Source organism: Gastrolobium bilobum, unplaced genomic scaffold (genome assembly GCF_033153095.1).
Source record: "Gastrolobium bilobum isolate Gb01-03AN ecotype WA unplaced genomic scaffold, APGP_CSIRO_Gbil_v1 utg2103, whole genome shotgun sequence".
Classification (NCBI taxonomy): domain Eukaryota; kingdom Viridiplantae; phylum Streptophyta; class Magnoliopsida; order Fabales; family Fabaceae; genus Gastrolobium; species Gastrolobium bilobum.
Genome location: NW_026895775.1, coordinates 149,382 through 162,362, shown reverse-complemented (window position 1 = coordinate 162,362; position 12,981 = coordinate 149,382). Strand labels below are relative to the sequence as shown.

Here is a 12,981-nt window from a genome sequence, read left to right as displayed (position 1 = left end):
AAAGTAAATTTTGAATTAAAAAAAACTCTTTTTCTTTTTTATCGAATTTAAGTATCTTAAGAAATCAGATTAGTTCCTTTAGTTAGTTTTCTTTCCTTTTCTTTATCTTATACCTAGGAATAAAAATTATCCCTAATTTGTGTACTACTTCATGCAACGCTCCCATCACTGTTGAAGATATCTCATCCTCAGAGCTCTCTGCAAACTCTCCTACCCACGCACGGCATCGCTCCTGCAAATCAGCGAAGGACAAAGCATGAAAGTAGAAATCATCAGGAACCAAAGTCTAGAAGCAATGCCTAAAGAGGAAATCAGAGAAGACTGACGAAAGACCCAAGTCTGAATATCTGGCAATTCACCAAAAGACCCCAAGTCTTTCTTGGATCCATTGGGCTCAATGAGGAAAGACTTCTTCTGGTTTATTCTATAAAAGGGCAAAGGAATTCGAAAAAAGGGGTGGGAAAATCAGAGGAGTTTTTCGATCTGAAGAAAAAGAAAAAATCAGTTTGGGTGTTCTTTCAAATTGTGAGGAGTGAAAATTTCTATTTGTATCTGAGAGAAATTGATATATTCTAAATAAAGGTTTTTCTTTTCTTTTTGTCTGAAGAAGAAGAAAAAGAAGAGCGGAAGCCATTTGGATTTTTTTTGAGAGATTTTATAATTGCGGAGTAGGGCTTTACATTTTGAGAAGACTTGTTGTGTGTCAAAATCGAACATTGAAAAGGGGCTAAAGTTATTGTTCAGAATCATTGCAGAAGTCTCCTTTGTGGTAAATTTTATATTTATATTTATATTTATTATATTTAAATTTTAAATATTTGAGAATCAATGCCTTTTGTTTTTCTTAATTGTTTGTATGGCTAAAGTTACTGCAATGTTTTGACCATTTTGTTTAGTTTTTATTTCACTTGTAGACAAACTGTATGACAAAATGATTAAGTAGTTCTTTCATAGAGAAATGAATGCTAGTTTAGGATATATGTAATTGCTTATTCTTAGGTGAAAGATATAAGTTGTTTCGTTAAAACCCAGTCTCTATTTTCTTACCTTTACAACATTGCACATTCCATAGCATCTCTATATGAATGAACTAAGTTGAATGCACGTGAATGTCAAAGTTATTTTTTGAGTCCAGCAGATCTATGCCTAACTTGTTGTCTTTAGTGCAGATTTGTTTTGGGATTATCAAAGCATATTTTGTGAGTGGTTTAAGAAATCGTTTGAAAGTGGCTTAAGGATTTGTTTTTTTTTTTTTTGTAAATCTCTGTTTTAGCATGTATAGATCAATGTTTCATTGCTCTCTTTTGTTAACTTTTGTGGTATCTGATGGTGTTCTCGTAGATTTATTTATTGAATTGTTTTGTGTTGAGTGTTATGAAGGTTTTTTAATTGGTATATGTAAGTTAGGATTCTTTTTATGAAGCAAAAGAAATGAAGTTTTTGTTGGGAAAAATCGGTTCCCTCAAGCTCGGCTAAGCAGCCTTTGTACGAAAGTCAATCAACAAGATCCTGATCTTGGATCTCGGCAATACATCGGCCTGAACTTCACCAGGTCAGGCAGCGCAGCGGAAAAATCAAAACGAAAACACAAAATAGGAGAGAGAGACAAGAAGAACACAACCAGATTTAACGTGAGAAAACCTTCTTCAATGAAGAAGTAAAAACCCACGGGACCTAGTCCAGATCAAAAATCCACTATGAAAATAATGGTTACAAATAATCTGAATCACCAATGTGGTGGTTAACTCAACCTCTCCAACAATGGTGATAATCAAACCTCCCTAGAGATGTTTCACTCAAACTCTCTCTAGAGATCTCTCAAATACAAAGCATAAAGCTTTGCTCAAACAATCAAATAATTCTCTCAAATTTTCTCTCTAATCTCTTAACCTAGCCTCCACCCACAACTAATGAATATATAGAGGAGGTGAGATCTAGGGTTAGGGTTTTTAGGAAACCCCTCAATGGGCTTGGGCTTAGCATTGAAAGAGAAAGCCCAACAAATCTCCCCCTCTTACTTCAATGCGTCGGCTTCAGCATCAACCCGGCTCCTTCACAGCAGTCTTCAAATATTCTTGCTGGAACCGGCTTTGTCATCATGTCGGACCAATTTTGATCATTGTGCACCTTGACGAGTTTGAGCTCTCCACCTTCCACCATATCCCGGATCCAGTGATACCTCACATCAATATGCTTAGTGCGGGAGTGATAGGTTGAATTCTTCGCAAGATGGATTGCACTTTGATTGTCACAACCTAGCTCGTACTTGTCTTGATCATGGCCGAGTTTCATGAGGAACTTCTTCATCCACAGCATCTCTTTGCTTGCCTCAGTAGCGGCAATGTACTCAGCCTCAGTTGTCGATAGTGCAACACATTTCTGAAGTCTTGATTGCCAAGAGACAGCTCCTCCAGCAAATCTCATCAAATATCCTGTAGTCGACTTTCTTGAGTCGGCGTCTCCCCCTAAATCAGAATCCGAGTAGCCTTGCAACTCGGCTTTTCCTTCTCCAAATCGGAGGAATAAGTTGGTCGTACCTCGAAGGTACTTGAAGATCCACTTCACTGCTTCCCAGTGCTCTTTGCCGGGGTTTGACAAATACCGGCTTACCATTCCAACAGCATACGCCAAGTCGGGTCTAGTGTAAACCATTGCATACATCAAGCTTCCGACGGCGGATTGGTAAGGGACCTTCATCATCTCATCTTTGTCTTCATTAGATCTCGGACATTGCTTCTGGTTCAGCTTTATGTATCCGGCAAGGGGGGTGCTCATTGTTTTGGCTTTGTCCATGCTGAATCTCTTCAGAATCTTCTCAATATATTTCTCTTGACTCAGCCACAGTAGCTTCTTTTGTCTATCTCGGATGATCTTGATTCCGAGAATCTGCTTTGCAGGGCCGAGGTCCTTCATTGCGTAGGACGAGCTCAACGCCTTTTTCAGGGCGGCTATCCTCGATTTGTCTTTCCCTACAATAAGCATGTCGTCAATATATAACAACAAGATCAAAAAATCTCCGGCCTCATACATCTTCACAAATACGCAGTGGTCGGCTTCTGTCTTTTCAAACTTATGATCAGTCATGAATGATTCAAACTTCTTGTACCACTGCCGAGGTGCTTGCTTCAAGCCATAGAGGCTCTTCTTCAACCGACATACCAAGTCTTCTTGGTCTGGAGCTTGGAATCCTTCAGGTTGCTCCATATATATTTCTTCTTCTAAGTCACCGTGAAGAAATGTCGTCTTCACGTCCATTTGTTCTACCTCGAGGTCCATCGAAGCCGCCATGGCTAACATGGTTCGGACCGAGGTCATTTTCACCACAGGAGAAAAAATCTCCTCAAAATCAACTCCTTTCTTTTGATTGCAGCCTTTCACTACAATCCGGGCTTTATATCTCGGTTTCTGCCCGTTCTCTTCATTCTTAATCTTGTAGACCCATTTATTTTTCAAAGCTCATCTTCCTTCTGGCAACTCGGTCAGCTCATAATTCTGATTCTCGTGCAGAGACTTCATCTCGTCTTGCATTGCCTTTTCCCATTCTTCTTTCTCTGAGCTCGTCACAGCCTCATCATAACTCTGAGGCTCATTATCTTCAGCAACAACGGTGTATTCATCAGATGGGTATCTCGTAGAGGGTCTTCTTTCACGAGTTGGATATCTCGCCTGTTCTTCAGCTTGAGAACCCGGTTCATCATTCTCATCCCGGATCTCATCATCAACTCGGACCTCAGTGTCTTGTTCATCTTCAGCTTGTTGTTGATCATCAATTCCTTCATTCTCTTGATTTTCTCCCCCTGCTTCAGCTCGGACAGGAGGAACGGGTTCTTCACGTCTGACAGTAACCCGAACTTTGGGCTTCGAGATGTCATGAATGTTCTCATGCTTATGAAAGATCACATCTCGGCTTCTCACTATCTTCTTATTGATTGGATCCCAAAGTCGGAACCCGAACTCACATCTCGGCGAACCAAGATAGATGCATTCTTTTGTCTTCGCATCGAGTTTTGCCCTTTCATCTTTAGAGATATGCACGAAAGCTCGGCATCCAAACACCTTCAATTGATTGTAGGCCGCTTTCTGACCTGTCCAGACTTCTTCTGGAATTTCTCCTTCAAGTGGCTGTGATGGTGAGAGGTTGATCAAGTCAACAACTGTTTTGACGGTTTCTCCCCAGAATGATTTCGACAATCCGACATTGGACAACATACTTCGGACCTTCTCTTCAATAGTTCTATTCATCCTCTCAGCAAGTCCATTCAACTGTGGAGTCTTGGGGGGGGGGGCGTCTTCTCAAGTCGAATCCCGGCCGCTCTGCAGTATGCATCAAATGGGCCGCAATACTCACCACCATTATCAGATCGGACCACCTTCAGTTTCTTGCCAGTCTCCCTTTCAACCATTGCATGGAATTCTTTAAAGGATTGGAGTACCTAGTCTTTAGACTTCAACAAATATACCCACACTTTGCGGGAGTGGTGATCAATGAATGAAACAAAGTACTGAGCTCCTCCAAGGGATCTTTCCTACATGGAGCAGACATCAATATGGACGAGGTCAAGAATATACCTGCATCGTCTGGGTTGATCCGGTCTCACAAAAGAAACCCGGTGCTGTTTTCCAGCTAGGCAGTGCGTGCAACTCTCCAACGCTTAGCCTTTCAACCCGGTCAGTAATCCCTTTTTGTTCAGGATCTGGAGCCCTTTCTCGCTCATGTGGCCGAGGCGCTTGTGCCATAGCTCCAAGCTAGGTTCATCTCGGACAGAATTGGCTTCTCCGCCATTGATCTTTCCTTGCATCACGTACAAGGACCCTTCCTTCTTACCTCGGGCCACGATCAAGTTTCCCTTGGCTAGCTTCCATCTAACACTGCCGAAGTAGTTTACTTACCCGACATCATCAAGTTTACCTATCGAGATTAGGTTCAAACGCATGTCAGGAACATGCCTTACATCTTTCAACACAAGTCGGCATCTGACATCCGTGGTCAGAGTTACATCACCGACACCAATAATCTTGCTGGTCACTTGATTTCCCATCTTCACGACTCCAAAATCACCACCTCGGTAAGAAGAGAAAAATCCTTTGTGTGGAGTAACGTGGAATGAGGCACCGGAGTCAACAATCCAGGTGCAGTCATCATATGTAACATTCAAATAATTATCCTCACCAAGGAGGAATATCTCGACATCCGGGTTGGCAGCCACCGCAGTGGTTAGGGCTGTGCATGGGTCAGGTCGGGTCCGGTTTTTGTCCGACTCGACCCAACTTGGTTTTTATAGGTCAGGTATTTTGACCCGACCCGTTTTAATTTGATCCAAGTCAGGTCTGACTTGGATTGAATTTTGTTGAACTAGTTCAGAACCAGTTTGGATCTGACCTGACTTGGTTTCTGAAGTGGGTCTGACTTGGTTTCTGAACTGGGTCAAATCTGACCTGACCCGTTTTTGACTTGGTTTTCTCACAAAATTTTGTCGAAATTTTTACGTTGCAAAAGACGAAAATTTCGTCACAAAATTATTTTTTCGTCGAAATTTTTACAAAAAAAATTTTTTCTATTGAAATTTAGTTTCCGTCAACAGTTTTGACGAAAATGATTTCTTCCATCTAATGTTTTAAACGAAAATAGAATTTTGTCAAAAAATTAGACGGAATATTTTTCGTTCAAAATTTCGATGGGAATGTGTTCTGACGAAAATTATTTCGAGGGAAATGTTTCATTTGAAACTTTCGACGAAATTTAGATTCTCTAAAGAATTTTGACAGAATATTTTTTTCGTCAAAAGGTTTTTTTTGTCAAAAAAATTTACGGAATTTTTTATAGAAATGTGTTTCGTTGAAAATTTTGATGGAAATTTTTTATCAAAAAACTTGACGAAAATATTTAGTTGAAAATTTTCGATGGAAATGTATTTCGCTAAAAATTTCGACGAAAATTTTTTTTTGTCCAAAAATTTAACGAAAATATTTTCGTCGAAAACTTTTGCCGAAATTTGAAATGTGTAAAGAATTTTGATGAATTATTTTGCAGTCGAAATTTTTTGCCGTCAAAATTTTTTGATGACGAAAATATTTCCGTCGAAAACTTTTGCCGAAATTTGAAATATGTAAAGAATTTTGATGAAATTTTTTGTCGTCAAAATTTTTTGATGTCCAAAATGTTTCCGTCGAAAACTTTCGCCAAAATTTGAAATCTATAAAGAATTTTGATTAAATTTTTTGCCGTCAAAATTTTTTGCCATCAAAATTTTTTGCTGACGAAATTATTTCCGTCGAAAACTTTCGCCGAAATTTGAAATCTGTAAAGAATTTTAATGAAATTTTTTGCCGTCGAAATTTTTTGATGAAAATATGTTTCGTCGAAATTTTCAATGGAAATTGTTTTGAGGAAAATGTTTCATTTGAAATTTTGACATAATTGTTTTACGTTAAAACTTTTCTTTTAATGTAATTGTGAAAAAAAAAATTCACATAATGGGTATGAGTCAAGTTTTGGGTCAATGGGTCAATATTAAAACGAGTCAGGTCTAAAACTGACCCAAATAAAAGTGGGTCAGTATGTAAACCAGTTCAAAAAATATGGGTATTTATGGGTCGGGTCAAGGTCGGATCAAGGGCAGGGCAAGTGAACCAGTTTTTTTGCACACCCCTAGCAGTGGTGCTCTTGTCTTCCCTCTTCTTGGGAATAATCTGATCCGGCTTCACAGAGTCGTTCTTCTCATCATTCTGCAGGGTTCAGCAGTCTGGCTTCTTATGGCCTGTCTTTCCACAGTAAAAGCACTTCAACTCATATTTCGGCTTTGACCGACCTCTGTACTTTCCTCTTCTGTCACGATCTCGATCCCGGCTTTTGCTTCTACCCCGGGAGTCGAATTTTCCTTTGTTCTCAGCAACGTTGGCCTCAGACGTGCTCGAAACACCTCGTTCTCTTCTCCTGATTTCTTCGCCCAGGAGACTGTCTGTCACGACATCCATCTTCAACTTTCCTTCTGGAGCTGAATTACTCAAAGTCACCACTAGAGTATCCCAGCTTTTTGGCAGCGAGCTCAACAGCAGCAAAGCCTGCATCTCATTATCAATTTTCATCTCAGCTTTTGACAGTTGATTCACAATACCTTTATAGGTGTTGAGGTGTTCAATCATGCTCATGTCGTCCTTTGTATTCAAGCTTCACAAGTCGGCGAACCAGGTATGCTTTATTCATGGGAGTTTTCTTTTGAATCATGGACTCCAGCTTCGTCCACAACTCATACGCGTTCGTGAACTCGGACACGTGCTCAAAGAGGCTTTTATCAATATATTTCCTGATCGTGGCTACCGCCTTCCGACTCAGGATCTTTCACTCCTTATCGGTCTTGCCTGCCGGTCTCTCATCAAGGGTAATGGGATCATGTAGATCTTTGCAGTAGAGATGATCTTCCATCATCGGTCTCCAATAGGTGAAATTATCTGCGGTCAACTTGAACATGTCTCCATCATTGGTTATGCCACTGGTCTCCATCTCGTCTTTTTCAGAACCAGTCGAACTCCGGCTCTGATACCACTGTTGGGAAAAATCAGTTCCCTCAAGCTCGGCTAAGCAGCCTTTGTGCGGAAGCCAATCAACAAGATCCTGATCTCGGATCTCGGCAATACCTCGGCCTGAACTTCACCAGGTCAGGCAGCGCAGTGGAAAAATCAAAACGAAAACACAAAACAGGAGAGAGAGAAGAAGAACACAACCAGATTTAACGTGGGAAAACCATCTTCAATGAAGAAGTAAAAACCTACGGGACACTACTAGAAATGTATTTATTTTCGACGGAAAAAAATTCCGTTGAAATTATTGACGGAATTTTCCACGGAATCTGTTTTCTGTCGAAAATTTCGACGAAAAATAGATTCCGTCAAAAATTTTCTACGGAAAATTTTTCGTCAAACGAGATATTTCTTTTTTTTCCCCCTCTCTCTCAAATTTAACGTATAGTCATGTAATTCACACTAATTGTGTGTTTGCTTTCACCAATGTGAATGTGACAATGATAGGTCATGGGAAGATTATTACCTTTACATAGGATCGGTAGCTTCAGCGCGATTAATATCAAGTTTGTGCATTGAATGTCAGTGACAAGTAATGTCTTTGACGATAATCTGTGCAAAATGTTGATTACTTGGCTTGGTTCAATTTCTCTTCATATATTTCTAGAAGTAATCTTTTGGTTTTTACAAGCTGTTGATGAATTTTCTTGTTAATTAATAGTGCATTATAAATTTACAATTCCTTATGCCCGAGGATTTAATATATTTACCTGTTAGCATTTCCCTGATTAATGCAGCTCTGTGACATTTACCAAGCTTGGAGAAGGGAAGTACTAGGAAGAGCTGAAGATTTTGTTGTTCGATTGAGCTAAGAACAAGGTAAGTATTAGATGGCTGGTCTCTTATGTATACATAAATGCATGATTTCCTGTTTAAACGTGAATCTATGAGTCTGGTCTATTTACACCTAGGGTTAAACTGAGTTGACTCTACTAGAAAAAAACTGAATTGAGTCACCACTAACACGTGAAATGTTAACATATCTTTTTTAAAAAATTAATATTTCTTATATTATAAGAGATAATCTTAACTTATATATACATAAAAATTTGTGAGGTTCATGTTTTATTTTTCTCTCTTTTTTCTTCACATGATCGTATATGAACCTCACATACCTTTATTTATATATAAGAGATAAAATTACTTTCAATAATATGAGTTTGATTAATTCATTTTTAAAGACCTTCCATGTATAAATAACTCCAATGACCCAAATATCTAGAGAGATAAAAAAATTTAAATAATAGAAGAAACTCTCGTAAAATGGTGCCTTTCACTTATTTGTTCGCTAGTCCAATAAACTACCTTGCATAAAAAGAAATCAGGCTTGTGCAAAATTTCAATCCATTTAGTACATATAGTACATTACGTTTTACCAATTCTCATCCTCCACTGCCATCTATATTCTATAGGTAACAACAAAACATAGGGATAATAACAGCACTAAAAAGAATTACTCATGCACCACTAAGTTGTTTAATGTCATTGTTTGCAATCTTTCTATGCATGTACCTCGTGGCTTTGGAATTGCTTTAGCATTTGAATATTTTAATATAGAATTACAATTATGTTATTTTCATAAAAATTAGAATATTTAGGGACTCATTATGATGTGGTTTTATTAATCAGGAACTTACCATGGACAATTTCAAATTAGAAGATGATGCTCCTAATGAAGAAAAAAATGTTCAGAGATGGAAAAAAAAGCCAAGGAGGGTTCAAGTCAAGGAGAGCCTTGACCATGGAGGAATATTTCAAGTTCATCCACTTAAAATCATTATTCATGTGTATGAAGACGTTGCTTCTGATCCTAAGTCTTCAAAACTTATCACTCTTAGGTTTTAATACATGGTGAAGTTGAATATTGTATGTGTTGGAATAGAAGGATTGTGTATTGATATAAAACTTATCACTCTTAGATTTTAGTACATGTTACAATATATACTTATTGTACATCGCTCGCTAATTGTATAAGTCTTTTTGAATACTTAGCCTAATATATGATATAGACTTTTGCGCGTTCAATGTATTGATTAAGGAGATTCCATTTTGATATATTGTTTACTTTGATTATATTTTTTATCAGGTGCAGTACAAAAATTGGTATTAAATTTGTAGAGAGAAATTTAAAAAAAAAAACTCTAAAATTTTTCTACGAAATTTGTATTCCGTCAAAAATCTTTACATATGTTTTTGACGGAAATTCATTGATTTTCCGTCGAAAATCATTACAACAATTTTCAACGAAATTGCATTGATTTTCCGTCGAAATTTTTTGACGGATCCGTTTTCCGTCGAAAACCATCACAACAATTTTCGACGAAATTTCATTGATTTTCCGACTAAAATTTTCAACGGAATCCGTTTTCCGTCGAAAACCATCCTAACAATTCTCGACGAAATTCCATTGATTTTTCGTCGAAAATTTTCCACGGAATTTATTTCCGTCAAAAATTTTCTACGGAATCTTTAATTCCGTCGAAAAAAGGGTTATCAACGAAGTAAATTCCACGGCTTGAATTCCATCGAAAATTCCACGGAATTTTTCCGTCGAAAAAATAAACTTTTTTAGTAGTGGCACCTAGTCGAGATCAAAAATCCACTATGAAAATAATAGTTACAAATAATTAGAATCACCAATGTGGTGGTTAACTCAACCTCTCCAACAATGGTGATAATCAAACCTCCCTAGAGATGTTTCACTCAAACTCTCTCTAGAGATCTCTCAAATACAAAAGCATAATCTTTGTTCAAACAATCAAATAATTCTCTCAAATTTTCTCTCTAATCTCTTAACCTAGCCTCCACCCACAACTAATGAATATATAGAGGAGGTGAGATCTAGGGTTAGAGTTTTTAGAAAACTCCTCAATGGGCTTGGGCTTAGCATTGAAGGAGGAAGCCCAACAGTTTTGATGAGGGGAAATGATGATTTTGTGACTTGAATCTTATTTTCTTTTTCTGAAATGTGTGGGATTCCTTAAGATAAGATTCCTGTAATAAAAATTCTTGGCTTATAAACAACTTGGACCGTTAATAGTCAAATAGTAATGGGTTGCACTCAAACTGTTCGACCATATGACTTAGTGAAAAGTGTTGGTGTCATGATCTATTTTTTTATTCATCATTTTTGTCTTAGATGGAACTTTGGGATTTAAAGAGAGCTCCATTTTGGTTTTTTTGATTTGACAAAAGGCGTGTACAAGTGAGGATCATAACTCTGTTTTTATTATTATTGTTGCAATGTTTAAGATCACTTTTTATATAGAACACCGCCCTTTTTGTTAATAAAAAAATAGGTTGTTCCCTTTTTATATATACATATACTTGTTATTTAAGCTATTCCAAATAGTAAAATTTACAGATTAAGTATCGTAAGATATTAATTCAAGTTTTTTTTTCCATTTTTTATTTACTTCATGTGTTTTAAATTCTAAAAAAAAAAAGAATTACAATAAATTTTTATGTTAATGCTTATTATTGTAAATATTTTTTGTAAGCTATTATGATCACCGTTGTTGTTATCTTATAAAATATTATATAAATATTCATGCATTGTTTTAATGTACTTCATTGTAAAATTCCCTTACATAATGGCTTACAACATTGTTATATGGTTGTCCATTCTCAAGTGTTGTACATGTCATAAGAGTTTACGTATGGCTAAGCTATCTTAAACCTCATGCAATGTAGATAAATTTTAAAAATAAAATATTTACAAAATTGATCAAAATTAGAGTTTGAATTGTAATTATCCAATATTTCCTTCCTCTTCTTTTTGGTACATTCCTTCTTCTTTTTTAAACCACACAATGATTTGTCATGTTGTTGTATGGTCTTTCCATCCTCAAGCATTTTATATATCATATGGATATACGTATAACCATGCTATCTTATATCTTGTGTAATGTGGAGTTATTTAAAATAATAATAATAAATAAATATTTTCAATATCCTAGCAACGATGTACGACGTTGATGTGTGACTCATCACCTCAAGTCTTATAATTCTCGTTAGAGCTTACGTATAACTATGCTATCTTAAGCTCTATGCGATGAGGGATTATTTCAAAAAAAAGAAAAGGGTAAATGATTTTTTTTCTTTTGAATTTTTTTTAATAAAAATCAACTAAACAAATTTTTTTAAAAGAAAGACGTAGTTTTGAGTTTCTCATTGCACTGGAGGATACGTCGGAGGAGCAGAATTTTTTCGTCAAGCTAAAAGTAAAAATTTTAAAATTTTGTTTTCTTTTCTTGTAAATAATTTTAACATCTTGCTTTATTTGGGTTAAACAAATATTTTAAAAATTTTAAAAATTTGCACAACTAATTTAAGGTAACCCATTTTTAAAACGGATGTGTCAGGAGTGCAGTAGGGTTGAGTTTCCAACCTTCTCTGTGCATAATCAGACTCCCAAACCTTGATTCAAAGATCAGTTTACAACGAAAGATTTTTCAATTTTTTTAATTAAAAAAAATTGGTGGCGACTTCATTTGTTTTTATTATTTTCAAAATAATTTCACCTTGTCCCACCAATTCACCCTTTCACTCGTTGTCTCCCCTGAAAGGTAGAATTAGTAGGCGTGAAAATTTTTTCACCTTCCACAACAAAAACATCCATTGTCACATAGAAACGTCATGTGTTAGGGTTGTAGCAGCGATAGCCTTTTTAATGGACTTCATACCGTACAAAAATGCACCGAATAGCATAGGGATTCATTTTTTAATTTAATATTAATTTAATACAATTTGATCAATTTAGTGAATTTAATACTTATTTTAAGGTAAGTTTCATTTGATCAACTTTGATCAAACAATAATTTGTAATATGTCGTAGATTGATAAAAAAAATTAAAAATTAAGAAGGCAAAATTTGACCAGTTGACCTTAAATCATAGTTTACATATTATAATAATATTTGCAACAGCCTGTTTTTAATTATTTTCTTCTAAATTCAGCATGTTAAATAAAGCATATATATAAAGTTTTGACGGTAGGGGCTCAATTAAATTTTTTTAACATTAGCACGAATTTTTAGAATATGTAAGCTTATTTAAACATTTCAAAAAAGTATAGAAACCAACTCAACTAATTGGAAATCTTAATTGATCATTTACAATTATTGGTTAAACAGATGAATTCGTCAATTTACTCTATTTTTTTAAATAAAATAAAATAATTTTTTAAATAAAATAAAATAAGAGATGCAAACAAAGCAAAAGCATTAAACTCACTTAATGAGGAGAGTATAAATATGTTTGAATTGGTTTATTTTATGTTTAAAATAATTTATAATCTAAATCTTATTAATAATTTTTTGAAAAAATTAATTAAAAAACACATAAATTCCAAATATGCACTGGTTTGAAGGAGTGTGAAGCTTTAGTATTTTAGCCCGTTTTT

At 35.9% G+C, this 12,981-nt stretch overlaps 1 long non-coding RNA gene across 1 annotated transcript; it reads left to right on the top strand.

The window, feature by feature from the left end:
- Nucleotides 1-145: 145 nt before the first annotated feature.
- On the top strand, nucleotides 146-9,497 carry LOC133295793 (uncharacterized). The gene is made up of 3 exons (XR_009749410.1): nucleotides 146-769; nucleotides 8,316-8,397; nucleotides 9,208-9,497. It is a non-coding gene; the product is annotated as an uncharacterized LOC133295793 (long non-coding RNA).
- Nucleotides 9,498-12,981: the final 3,484 nt, after the last annotated feature.